Source organism: Lagenorhynchus albirostris, chromosome 8, assembly GCF_949774975.1.
Source record: "Lagenorhynchus albirostris chromosome 8, mLagAlb1.1, whole genome shotgun sequence".
Classification (NCBI taxonomy): domain Eukaryota; kingdom Metazoa; phylum Chordata; class Mammalia; order Artiodactyla; family Delphinidae; genus Lagenorhynchus; species Lagenorhynchus albirostris.
This window is the reverse complement of record NC_083102.1, coordinates 35233227-35244972: the sequence shown is the minus strand read 5'-3', so window position 1 is coordinate 35244972 and position 11746 is coordinate 35233227.

Below are 11746 nucleotides of genomic sequence, written 5' to 3'. Positions count from 1 at the left end.
TCTTATCTCTTCAACTGCAAGCGTATCTATTCTATGTTCAGCTCAAAAACCACCTCTGGGGTTTTCCTTCATCTCTTCCAGTTGAAATTAATCTCCCCCATATTTAGCCTATTATACCTCTGTGGTATATATCCATTGCTCCCAAAAAACTGAAAGTTCATTGAAGACTGAGACCTTCAATCTAGCATATTTGCATCATCTGCAATACATTGAATAACTTACACATAGCCACAGAGAAGTAGCAATGACAGAGCAGTTCACTAGTAATAACAATAAACATATTTAAAATAGTTAACATTTATTAGGCACTTACCCAGTGAGGGTAGGCACTAACCTAAGTGTTATAGATGAAGTTAGAATTTGAAGGCAGGCAGTTGATCCTTGTTTTTAGAAGTGTGGGCTCTGGGGTCAGCTGCTTGGGATTGAATCCTGATTCTACCACTTAACAGCTGAGTGATCTCTCTGTGCCTCAGGGATTTATCGATAAAATGAAAATATTGATAACATCTAACTCATGGGTTTTTTAATAGATTAAATTAGATAATTAATTAATAGATTAAATTAATAGATTAAATTAGATAATTCATGTTATCAAGGTTTGTTCTAAATTAGATAATTCATGTTATAGAGTTTGTTCTAAGTATTTGTTGAGTTAAATTAATTCAACCCTCTTAGGTAAAACACTTCTTACTTTCTCACCTCCTATCAAAATCCTGTTCTAGCTTTAAGAACCTGTCCGTGAGCTAACTTCTCCGTGAAATCATTCCCAATGCCACCAGGATTATTTTCACAGAGTTGTATACTTGTAACCTTATATAGCAGCTGACTATAAAGTTACTTCAGGGGACTTCCCTGGTGGCGCAGTTGTTGAGAGTCCGCCTGCCGATGCGGGGGACGCGGGTTCGTGCCCCGGTCCGGGGGGATCCCACGTGCCGCGGAGCGGCTGGGCCCGTGGGCCATGGCCGCTGGGCCTGCGCGTCCGGAGCCTGTGCTCCGCGGCGGGAGAGGCCACAGCGGTGAGAGGCCTGCGTGCCGCAAAAAAAAAAAAAAAAAAAAAAAAAAAAAACAATAAAGTTTTTTTTTTTAATATCTTTCTTTGGTCTCTCACAGCGGTGAGAGACCCGTGTACCGCAAAAAAAAAAAAAAAAAAAAAGTTACTTCAGGAAATAGTTATGGTCAACTATAGTTGCAATAATGTAAGAAATTGCTATAGAGTTATCAACTTTTTCTCATTATAAAAAACATTATTGTCTAAACTCTTGTGTTTTGAATTCAATCTTTCTACTGACTTGCCTAAGTTATTCTAAAAACTGTTCTTGTGGTAGGTAGGATACTCTGAAAAACCTGAGTGGGAATATACAAAACTCTATACTTTGTCACAACTACAGCAGAATTTTAATTTATAAATTGGAAGGAAAAAAATCTCTCAAGGTACCCAGGTAGCATTAACATATCAAAGATGAAGTGTTTACTCAATACTCTAGTAAAATCCCAATTTAATTCAATCTTTTCCCATGCAGGAATTGTTTTGGTATCTGAGGAACCATACTCAATTTTCTAGGTAATATTAAGGCATGTTTTTGATGAGGTAATCCATAAAAATGTATTTTCCTATAATGAAAAGTAAATATATACCAGGCATTTTCCCTGAATAAGATGAAAGGGATTTTACAATTGTCAGGACTTGATAGCTTATTAGTTCAGCCATGCTCCATGATGTGGTTCAGGAGAGTGGCACAAATAATCAGCAGTGAGGTTGCAATGAAGTATTTTGATGTTGCTAGATTTGGTGATGCCTTTTGAAACTGAAACATAAGAGTAATCTAAGTCAATCATTGGCTAATGTGGTTTTTAGCACTGAAATAATTTTTCATCTCTTTTCTCTAGTTATTTAATGAGAATAATCTATGTAATATTAGGTATTAGTTCATATTTTAGTGAGATCATACTTTAGTTGCACCATAGCAAACACAAATCTTCCTTGGCTCAGTCCTAAATCTTGTGAGATTGTGTGTGTGTATATATATATATTTGTGTGTATACATATACACATATATATATTTAATGTCTGAGATCACTTGACTTGTAAAATACTCATAGTGGCAAAGACAGAAAGAAAAAAGAGGAGAGTTGGATGTAAAATGAAAGTGGAAAAGATAAAGCCTAAAAATCCAAAAGCTGAGTTTTCTCTCAGGTTTCTCAATGAAATTGTTTTCTCTTGCACAGGCCACTTTCAGTTTCCCTGCTACAAGTGTGAGGAATATGAGAAAAATAATGTCAATTACTTCAAATTCATGTACCTGGATTTCATGACAAAAGGGTGTTTGATTCCACCAGTAATTCAGACATATACCTTTCAAGCCCTAGAGAATCCGTGGATCACAATGAAACAAGCGTTTTATCAAGTGTCTAAGATCCCCTAATAATAGGTCATTTCCTTCTCTTTCAAACACAATGATTTTCAAATATAAGCTCTACATGTTTTGCAATCCATAAAAGGACATGTAGTGGTATGATTTATGGATACATCATAAATATTTGAGAAGTTAATTTCACATGTCATCTTTGATCTAATTCTAAATTCTTATTAATTTTAGGATACTCTTAGCACCTGTCAAAGAGAATAAGAGACAACACACTCAACCACTGTCTCTTACTACTGTTAAAATTGGCATTAATCAATTAAGCCTTCTAAACAGATTCTTTCTTTGGAGTAAACTGGGCTATAAGGTAATCCTAAATATACAGTATTGAAACAGAGACAGCCAGTGCACCTAATGTCTTCATATCCCTTTAACATCCTTTTTAGCTTATACACAGGGCTGAATTTCTCTCCTTCCTAATTCTCACTCCTGCCATTTCCTAGGATATGACACATACAAAATTACAATAACTAAAAACATTTGACAATGTGACTCAAGGCATGTTAATTTTTTTTAATTAATTTTTATTGGAGTATATTTGCTTTACAGTGTTGTGTTAGTTTCTGCTGTACAGAAGGCATGTTCCATTTGAAACCATGGATTAAAGTGGTCTCTCCTTTTCATGAATAAACTAAAACCTAAAATGTAACTTTAACAAGCTCCAGACCTAAGGAGAATACAGACATATCATATCCTCCCTACTAAAAATAGCACAAAACAACCAGCTGACTTTGCAATTGACAGAATTTGCAGTATTTCTATTTTCCCCATAGTACAGAAGCCCCCACTTCTGGTAATATTATTAGGCTCCACGTGTGAGGATCAAGAAGCCAGGTGAAGACAATGATGAACAGAGTTGAGACAGAGAAATAAACTCAGAGAAGGAGAGAGACAATGAATTTATAAACAAAAATTCTAAAACACATGAAGGAATCAAATACCAAATACAGCTAAAACCAAACCAAGAATTGGCACACTCACTTCAAACTAATGGGATATTCCACTAAAGATTTTAAATATCTACATTTAAGATACTCAAAGTGATAAATGGAGGAATAACTTTTATTTTTTAAATGGGAAGGAATTATTTTTTTATTGAAGTATACTTGATTTACAATATTGTGTTAGTTTCAGGTGTATGGAATTATTTTTTTAAAGAAGAAAAAAATGGCTACGTATGAAAAAGAACAAATTCTGTATATTTAAATAAAAGTCATCGTTATTGAAATGAAAAATAATTCTATATTAAACAAAGTAGAAGAGAGAACTAGTAAATTGGAAAGATAATTCAAGAAATTAAGAATGAAGGATAGAGAACAAGGAGAGAAAAATATAAAATAGAAACTCAAAATGACATGGTAAAAATAAGTCCAAATGTATTAGCTGATCGAAATACCATGAATGGCTCAAACTCCTCTATTAAAGGACAGACTATAGGTTGAATTTTTTTAAATATAGCTATAAGTTTCTGGCAAGAGATATGATAAAGTTATGAGGAAAGCTATGTTATGTCAATATTAATCATGAGAAAACTAGTGCAGCAATATTAATATCTGATGGCATATAATTTAAGATGAATATTAATAAGAATATCATGTATAATAATAAAGGACAAATTCACTAAGAAGTGGTAACAATGAGCTTATTTGCAACTAAGAATTAAGAGTCTTAAATATTTAAAGCAAAACTGACACAATTACAAGAAGAAATGGATAGTTTCATAATATTAGGAGATTTCAAGTAATGGTAGTCAAAGCACACTAAATATTAGTTAGAATACAGGTTTTTTAATTAATTAATTTTTATTGGAGTATAGTTGATTTACAGTGTTGTGTTAGTTTCTGCTGAACAGCAAAGTGAATCTGTTATACATATACATTTATCCACTCTTTTTTAGATTCTATTCCCATTTAGATCGTTACAGAGTATTGAGTAGAATTCCCTGTGCTATAAAGTAGGTTCTTATTAGTTATCTATTTTATATATATAGTAGTGTGTATATGTCAATTCCAATCTCCCAATTTATCCCTCCCCGCCTTTTCCCCCTTGGTAACCATAAGTTTGTTTTCTACATCTGTGACTCTATTTCTGTTTTGTAAATAGGTTAAATGAATGTATTTTTATAGATTCCACAGGTAAGCAGTATCATATGATATTTGTCTCTCTCTGTCTAACTTACTTCACTCAGTATGACAATTTCTAGGTTCATCCATGTCACTGCAAATGGAATTATTTCGTTCTTTTTATGGCTGAGTAATATTCCATCATATATATGTACCACATCTTCTTTATCCATTCCTGTCGATGGACATTTAGTTTGCTTCCATGTCCTGGCTATTGTAAATAATGCTACAATGAACATTGGGGTACATGTATCTTTTCAAATTATGGTTTTCTCTGGATATATGCCCAGGAGTGGGATTGTTGGATCATATGGTAGCTCTATTTTTAGGTTTTTGTGGAAACTCCATACTGTTCTCCATAGTGGCTGTACCAATTTACATTCCCACTAACAGTGCAGGAGGGTTCCCTTTCTCCACACCCTCTCCGGCATTTATTGTTTGTAGATATTTTGATGATGGCCATTCTGACTGATGTGAGGTGATACCTCATTGTAGTTTTGATTTACATTTCTTTAATAATTAGTGATGTTGAGTAGCTTTTCATGTGCCTGTTGTCCATCTATATGTCCTTTTCGGAGAAATGTCTATTTAGGTCTTCCGCCCATTTTTGGATTGGGTTGTTTGTTTTTTTGATATTGAGCTGCATGAGCTGTTTGTATATTTTGGAGATTAATCCCTTGTCAGTTGCTTGATTTGCAAATATTTTCTCCCATTCTGTGGGTTGTCTTTTCATTCTGTTTATGGTTTCCTTTGCTGTGCAAAAGCTTTTACTTTTTGTTAGGTCCCATTTGTTTATTTTTGTTTTTATTTCCATTTCTCTAGGAGGTGGGTCAAAAAGGATCTTGCTGTGATTTATGTCAAAGAGTGTTCTTCCTTCGTTTTCCTCTAAGAGTTTTATAGTGTCCAGTCTTACATTTAGGTCTTTAATCCATTTTGAGTTTATTTTTGTGTATGGTGTTAGGGAGTGTTCTAATTTCATTCTTTTACATGGAGCTGTCTAGTTTTCCCAGCACCACTTATTGAAGAGACTGTCTTTCCTCCATTGTATATTCTTGCCTCCTTTGCCATAGAGTAGGTGACCACAGGTGCGTGGGATTACCTCTGGACTTAAAATATAGTTTTGAACAACAGACTTATGAAGCATGACCTGATAAATACATAAAGAAATCTGTACCCCCCAAAAGAATGAATACATAGAATAATAATTACATTGACAGTGCAGTGGATCACAAAGGAAGTATTATCACATTTCAAATAATTGGCAGTCAACCACATTCTATGACAATAGTCTAATGTAATTTGTACCAATTATTAAAGATCATAAAAAATTAAATGTCCTGTTAAATAACTCATGTGTTAAATTACAGTGGGAATTATAGAGGGAAACAGGAAATAAAGGGGAATAAAAATGTTTAAAATGTTATATATATGTATTCACACATATATTTTTGAGTTACAGGTAATTATCTCAAAATCAATTCAATGTAGTTAAAATATTTGGTTTATTTTATAGTATTATATGAACTTTTTTAAGGGAAAGGATTAAAAATAAATAAGACATACATTTACCTCAAGAAGACAAGAAAAAGAAAATAGAAGCAAGTGAATTAAAAATAATACCAACTAGTTATATTAATGATAGAATTTGGCAAGATGCATAAAAGAACATACAAAAATCAATACTGTTCTTATACATTATTGGCATAATGACCAAAATATCAAACTAATAACTAGTAGGACTAATGAGAAACTTTGGCAAAATAGTTGAATAAGTGACAAATAAAAATCAAGTGTTACGAAATATCAATAATTTCCCTAAAGAAAATATAATAGGAAAAAATGATTCATTCAAAATAGTAACAAAATCCATGAGGTACTTAGGAGTATATCTGATAGTAAATATGCAAGGTATTCATGGAGAATATTATAAATCATAATTGAAGGAACAAAAAATGAATAAGAAATATACTATTCTCATGGGTGGAAAGACTCAATATTTTAAATGTCAGTTCTCCTCAAATTAATGTACACATTCAGTAAAATTCCATTAAAAATCAAGTTTTTTCATGAAACTTGGTAAGCTGATCCTACAATTAATATGGAACAGCAAGGGGCCAAGAGTTACAGAGTTTTAAAGAAAAATGTATAGGAACTTGCCTCACCTAATATCAAGATCTACTATAAATCTACAGAAATTTGGGCCATGTAGATCTACAAAAGGAAAAAGAGAAGCAGAAATATATCCATAAATATATGACAATTGGCACGTTAGAGATACACATTACAAATTCCATATTCCCACCTACCCTTCGAGAACCTACAAACATTTCCGTTACAGTGAGTCCCTCTATCACCCTGTGCCTCCAGTTACGGGGAAACAATGGATTGCATGTAGAACGAACAACTGTATAAATTTCTGTCTTCTAAGAGTTTAGAACTGAGATCCAGGTATCTCTAAGCAGTTAACCTTTGGACATATATAATCAGGATGCAAGATTGCCATTGGAAAATTCTACTTCAGGGACCATGCATCTTGAAGAGTAAGTTGAAAGAGAAAATCCACTGGCAAAAAACAGAAAAATAAAGTAGACTAAGAAAAGGGAAAAAAAGATGGGAAAACAGGAAAGTCGGGAGAGATTCCATTTCTGATGGCTTTTCATGACCCGGCTTCTGTCCCTACTGATGCCTGTTTTCACATCTAGCCCTGGGGTAGTGGTCTTGTTTCCTTAAGATATGTTTTTTTCTGTGTGTTTTGTTTTGTTTTGCTTAAACTACTTTGAAAGGTTTTGGTTATTTCCAACCAAAGGGCTTTGAGTAATGCACATTGACTATTATCAAAATTCCCTTGTCCCTAACAATTAAAAATAATAATATGCAACTTTATAAAATATCATGAGCTCTACACCTTCAGTGATAGAACAGCTTTATAGGTACATAAAAGTGACCCCAGTGACATTTTTTAAATGAACAAAGAGTACATAGAGAAAGACCACTATTTAAAAACTGTTCTTCTACACTCTGTAAGTGTAAGGCTGGGTTGAAGTCACCAGAGGCACAACACTTTTAGGGCAATTATGCTAGCCTTTTGCCATTCATTCAGTATGAACATATTTTGTGGTCTTAAATTATGGTAGTAGTTCTTTGGATAAGGTTCCAGTGCACATATCCCTTAAGCAGAAGTGAAGGGAATGCTGATCCATCGTCATTCACAGTGTCAGCACAGCACACCTGTGTGAAGTGAGGCCAAAGGTAATGGTTATTGCAAAGGCCAAAACTAGATGGAGTGACACTGGTTCTGCCTTAAAATGTCCTTGTCTCTTATTGAAATCTTGGGTCATTTGTTTATATTTTAATTTATTTTTGCTACTGAAATACTATTAGCTTGTCTCATGATTGTTCAATGCCAGTAATATGTAGCTTAATTTCCAAAAATATTTGTTTCTCTTACAAATGATGAGCAGCATGTACACTCATAATACAGCTTCCAGAAACATAACGCCATTATAATTTTGAGTAACACACAGTGGCTTCCACAACTTTTGCTAAAGTTTCTTCCATGTTGTTCCACTTTGACTATCCTGGATGATGGAAGTATCATGTCCTGTGCCCTCTGAATAGACTATAGGCTATAGTATCAGGTTCCACAAAGTTACGGTTATCAGGTGTCAGTAATGTAAATGACTTCTTTCTAATGGATTTTGACCAGCACATTCTTTACAAAATGTCCCTACTTTTTAAAAAAATCATTGCCCTCTGCAATACTGAATCTGCAAAAATGTTGCTCTTCTTTACTTAGGCTGACCAGGGACTGGTACATCTGAGCTATATTCTACAACCCTAAGGACAAGAATTCTGCCGGTAGGTTATAGATGGCATTCATATTGGAAGTTTCCCCTTTTATTCTTGTGACACAGAGTGATATACACCTGCTGGCTAAAATATTTTCTTGGACTTTTAGGCTGACCTTAGCATTTTTCATCCAAATCATTTTACTTTTGAAAGTGAAAGGAGTACTATTAATAATTACACTGGGACATCAGGCATAAATAAATACTATACCAGTCACATCAAGATGTATTCTCATTGTAGTTATTATGTCTGTAAAACGCCAGTTGTAATGAGGCATTTGGAGGGTTTTATTCTGATTTCCTTGATACCTAAAATTATTATGCTAAAAAGATGGCACATTTATGAAATATAAGAAGCAAAGTGCTTACAGGAGCAAACATTCCTTTCTTTGTGCCACTTCTGTGCTTAGATCTTACCTCTATTGTTGAACTGGTCACAAGATATTGCAATTACTGGTCTCTAACTCCTTCGCTATACTCAAGCTAGGCAAGATTTGGGACTAGTGCAATGTTTGTGTCCTGGAAGGAAGTCAAAGTGTAGTTTTTGAGGTCATTTGAATAAATTGAAAAGAACAGAATACTTTTAGGAGCTTTTTTTTTTTAGGAGCATTAATAAAGATAGGATTATCTGTGCAAGACATAGTGGTATACTCATATCTCATAGTATGTAATGTACTTATATATTAGTATAGCACCATGCAGCATGCTAACATATAACTGCAATTTGTAAGATAACTTAGTATATCTGAACTGAAGGAACAACATGGTACAGAGTTTAAGAGGCTCAGCTCTGGGGAAAGACTGGTGGTGTCTGAATCTAGACTAGCATGTGACCTTGGGAAAACCAGCCTTTGTGCATCTATCTGTAAAATGGGAAAGTAATAACACTTCTCTCATGAAGTCATAAAACATAAATGAGTTTTTCACATAAAGAGTTTAAAACAGTGCCCAATTATTGTAAACACTCAAAAGTTGGCAATTATGTTTTTATAACAATAATAATTATTACAACTACTATTATTATTATGAAAGGTTGAACCTCACATGCATAGATCAATGAAGATACAGATGTAGCTGTTATACTCAAAGATTCAGGCTGCAGCTGGTTTCCTTACTTATTCACATAATGAAAAATCAACATGTTGCACTTAAATATTAATTTAAGCATGGGAGTAAGATCATGTAGGCCAAAGAATTTATATGGGAGAAGACAACTGACTTAAATTGAAGTCTATATGCCTGATCCCAAATATTAAAGACTATGAAATAAATATGAAGGACATTTATAATCTCTTATCTCATTTTCCTTTCCAACTTTCAAAGTGTAGAAATGTATTTAAAATATACCCACTCATATCTGTGAAGGTAGGAAATAAATTATCCTTTCTTTAACCTTTATTCTCTTTCTTAGGCAGGACTGAGAAGTGAGAAACACAGGGAAAGTTTATGTGCATAATAAAAAATGACAATTGAATTTTCCCAAAGATTTATGGGTTAACTGGGAAGAGACACTTAATGTGTAGTAACAAAATATCAATATCATTTGTAGAATGTATGTGTAAAAATGATTTACATGTGTGATATATTCATAAATACCCCACACTAAAAAATTTTATAAACTGTACATTAAAACCTACATAGAATTAATTATTAAAAATAGGTTATGGGTTATTTAAGTGTTTACAAAGAGAATTTCTAACCTCGTATAGTGATTTTTAAACTTTCTCTCTGCTATTATGTTTTATAGAGTGTGTCTTTAGGAAATTTTAAATGTTTCCACTCAGAACCAACTCAACCGATGCATGATACTGATGAATTCTACAATAGAATAGACATGTATCTGGCTTTTCTTTAAGTCTTAAGAGACTAATTGCTAATGGTCTTAAGCTGTTATATGGCATGCTACTACACCTCTAGGCCATATACTGCTTTCGTTTAGACTCTGCCCCCCAAACAGGCTATCTTTGTGTTATCATTTTAATTTCATATCTAAATATGATAGAATGAATCTCTTCAAAGAAAGGATAAACCGTTTATATATTACATTATATATATTCACTATGCATAGTATTAGTAGACTGTTTACTGCCATATTGTCATTTATCAGATCTTGGAATACATGTATGTATGTGTGTGCCTTTGTGTGTATGTGTGCATGTATATGTGTGTGTGTTTCAGTATATATAGGCTAATCAGGCAAATGTTTCCTTTTTAAAAATCCACTTACTATTTTTGCTAGTTGTTCTGTTTGCTTATCCTAAAAGTTGACATGCAGAACAGGTGTGAAATTCAGAGATCAGCCATTTTCAAAGGGCATGGCAGCAGTTGGGAAGATTGAGTTTCTTACACTTTATATCTTGTGATGTTTTGTTGGTTTTTAATCTACTAAGCTTCTTTATCTGAAGACATGCCTTGTTCTCTTAATTTTCACATTAGCCAGCAAATTAAGTTATGCATTATTATTCTTTTAATATATAATCTGTATAGTATTTCCCATGAAATAGAATGAAGGGAATGTTGCCTGTGCTAGGAGGAATTAATATATATAGAAAGCTAATTTAATTGTTAAGAAGAATGGAGAGGAAGGATTTTTTTCTTTCTTTCCCACATCCCAGATCCACTGCACCACTCTGTCTTGTAGCTACATTCTCTTTGCCTTTTTCTACATTGTCTTTGGTAGTTTATGAAAACATTCCAGCTTTGCTTTGATTAAGTTTATTCATTTTAAAATCAGACCTCAAAGTATCCTGTCCACGTTTCAGGGACAGCATAGGAAGGAGACATCACTGCAATTCAATTCTATCCACAAGTATTGACTGAGGATTCCTATAAACTAGACCTTGTGAGGTGATTGGAGGGAAGAAGCCACATTCCTGTCTTGAACAAGCAGATGGTCCAGTTAGTATAATCAGTCAAATACCTAGCACATGCAAGATGGTTAGTGTCATAAGAGACCTGAAAACGAAGAGATCCCACCAACAGAAATATTAGGAGACTTCAAAAGGATGGGGACTAAAACAGTACATAGAAAAATGTACAGAGTTGGGTAGGAAGAGAGGAGGAAAGATAACTGAAAGTGATTTCTAGACAGAGGGGCGTACACGAGCAGTCACAGAGGAATGGATGAGCATGGCATGTTCTAGGGACAGCGTGACTTGCTTGACTGACAGAGGACTTGAAGCAAAGAGCAGTGGGAATTAGGGCTGCGTGGTTCAGATGGGGTGATAAGAAGGACGATGCACTGATTCCAACCAAGACCAGTAACTTAATTAGGCATTGAAATATGCTGCAAAATCAGATCTTTGCATCGTCTCAGACAAATAAAAGTGATTTCTTGGTGATCCACTATTGA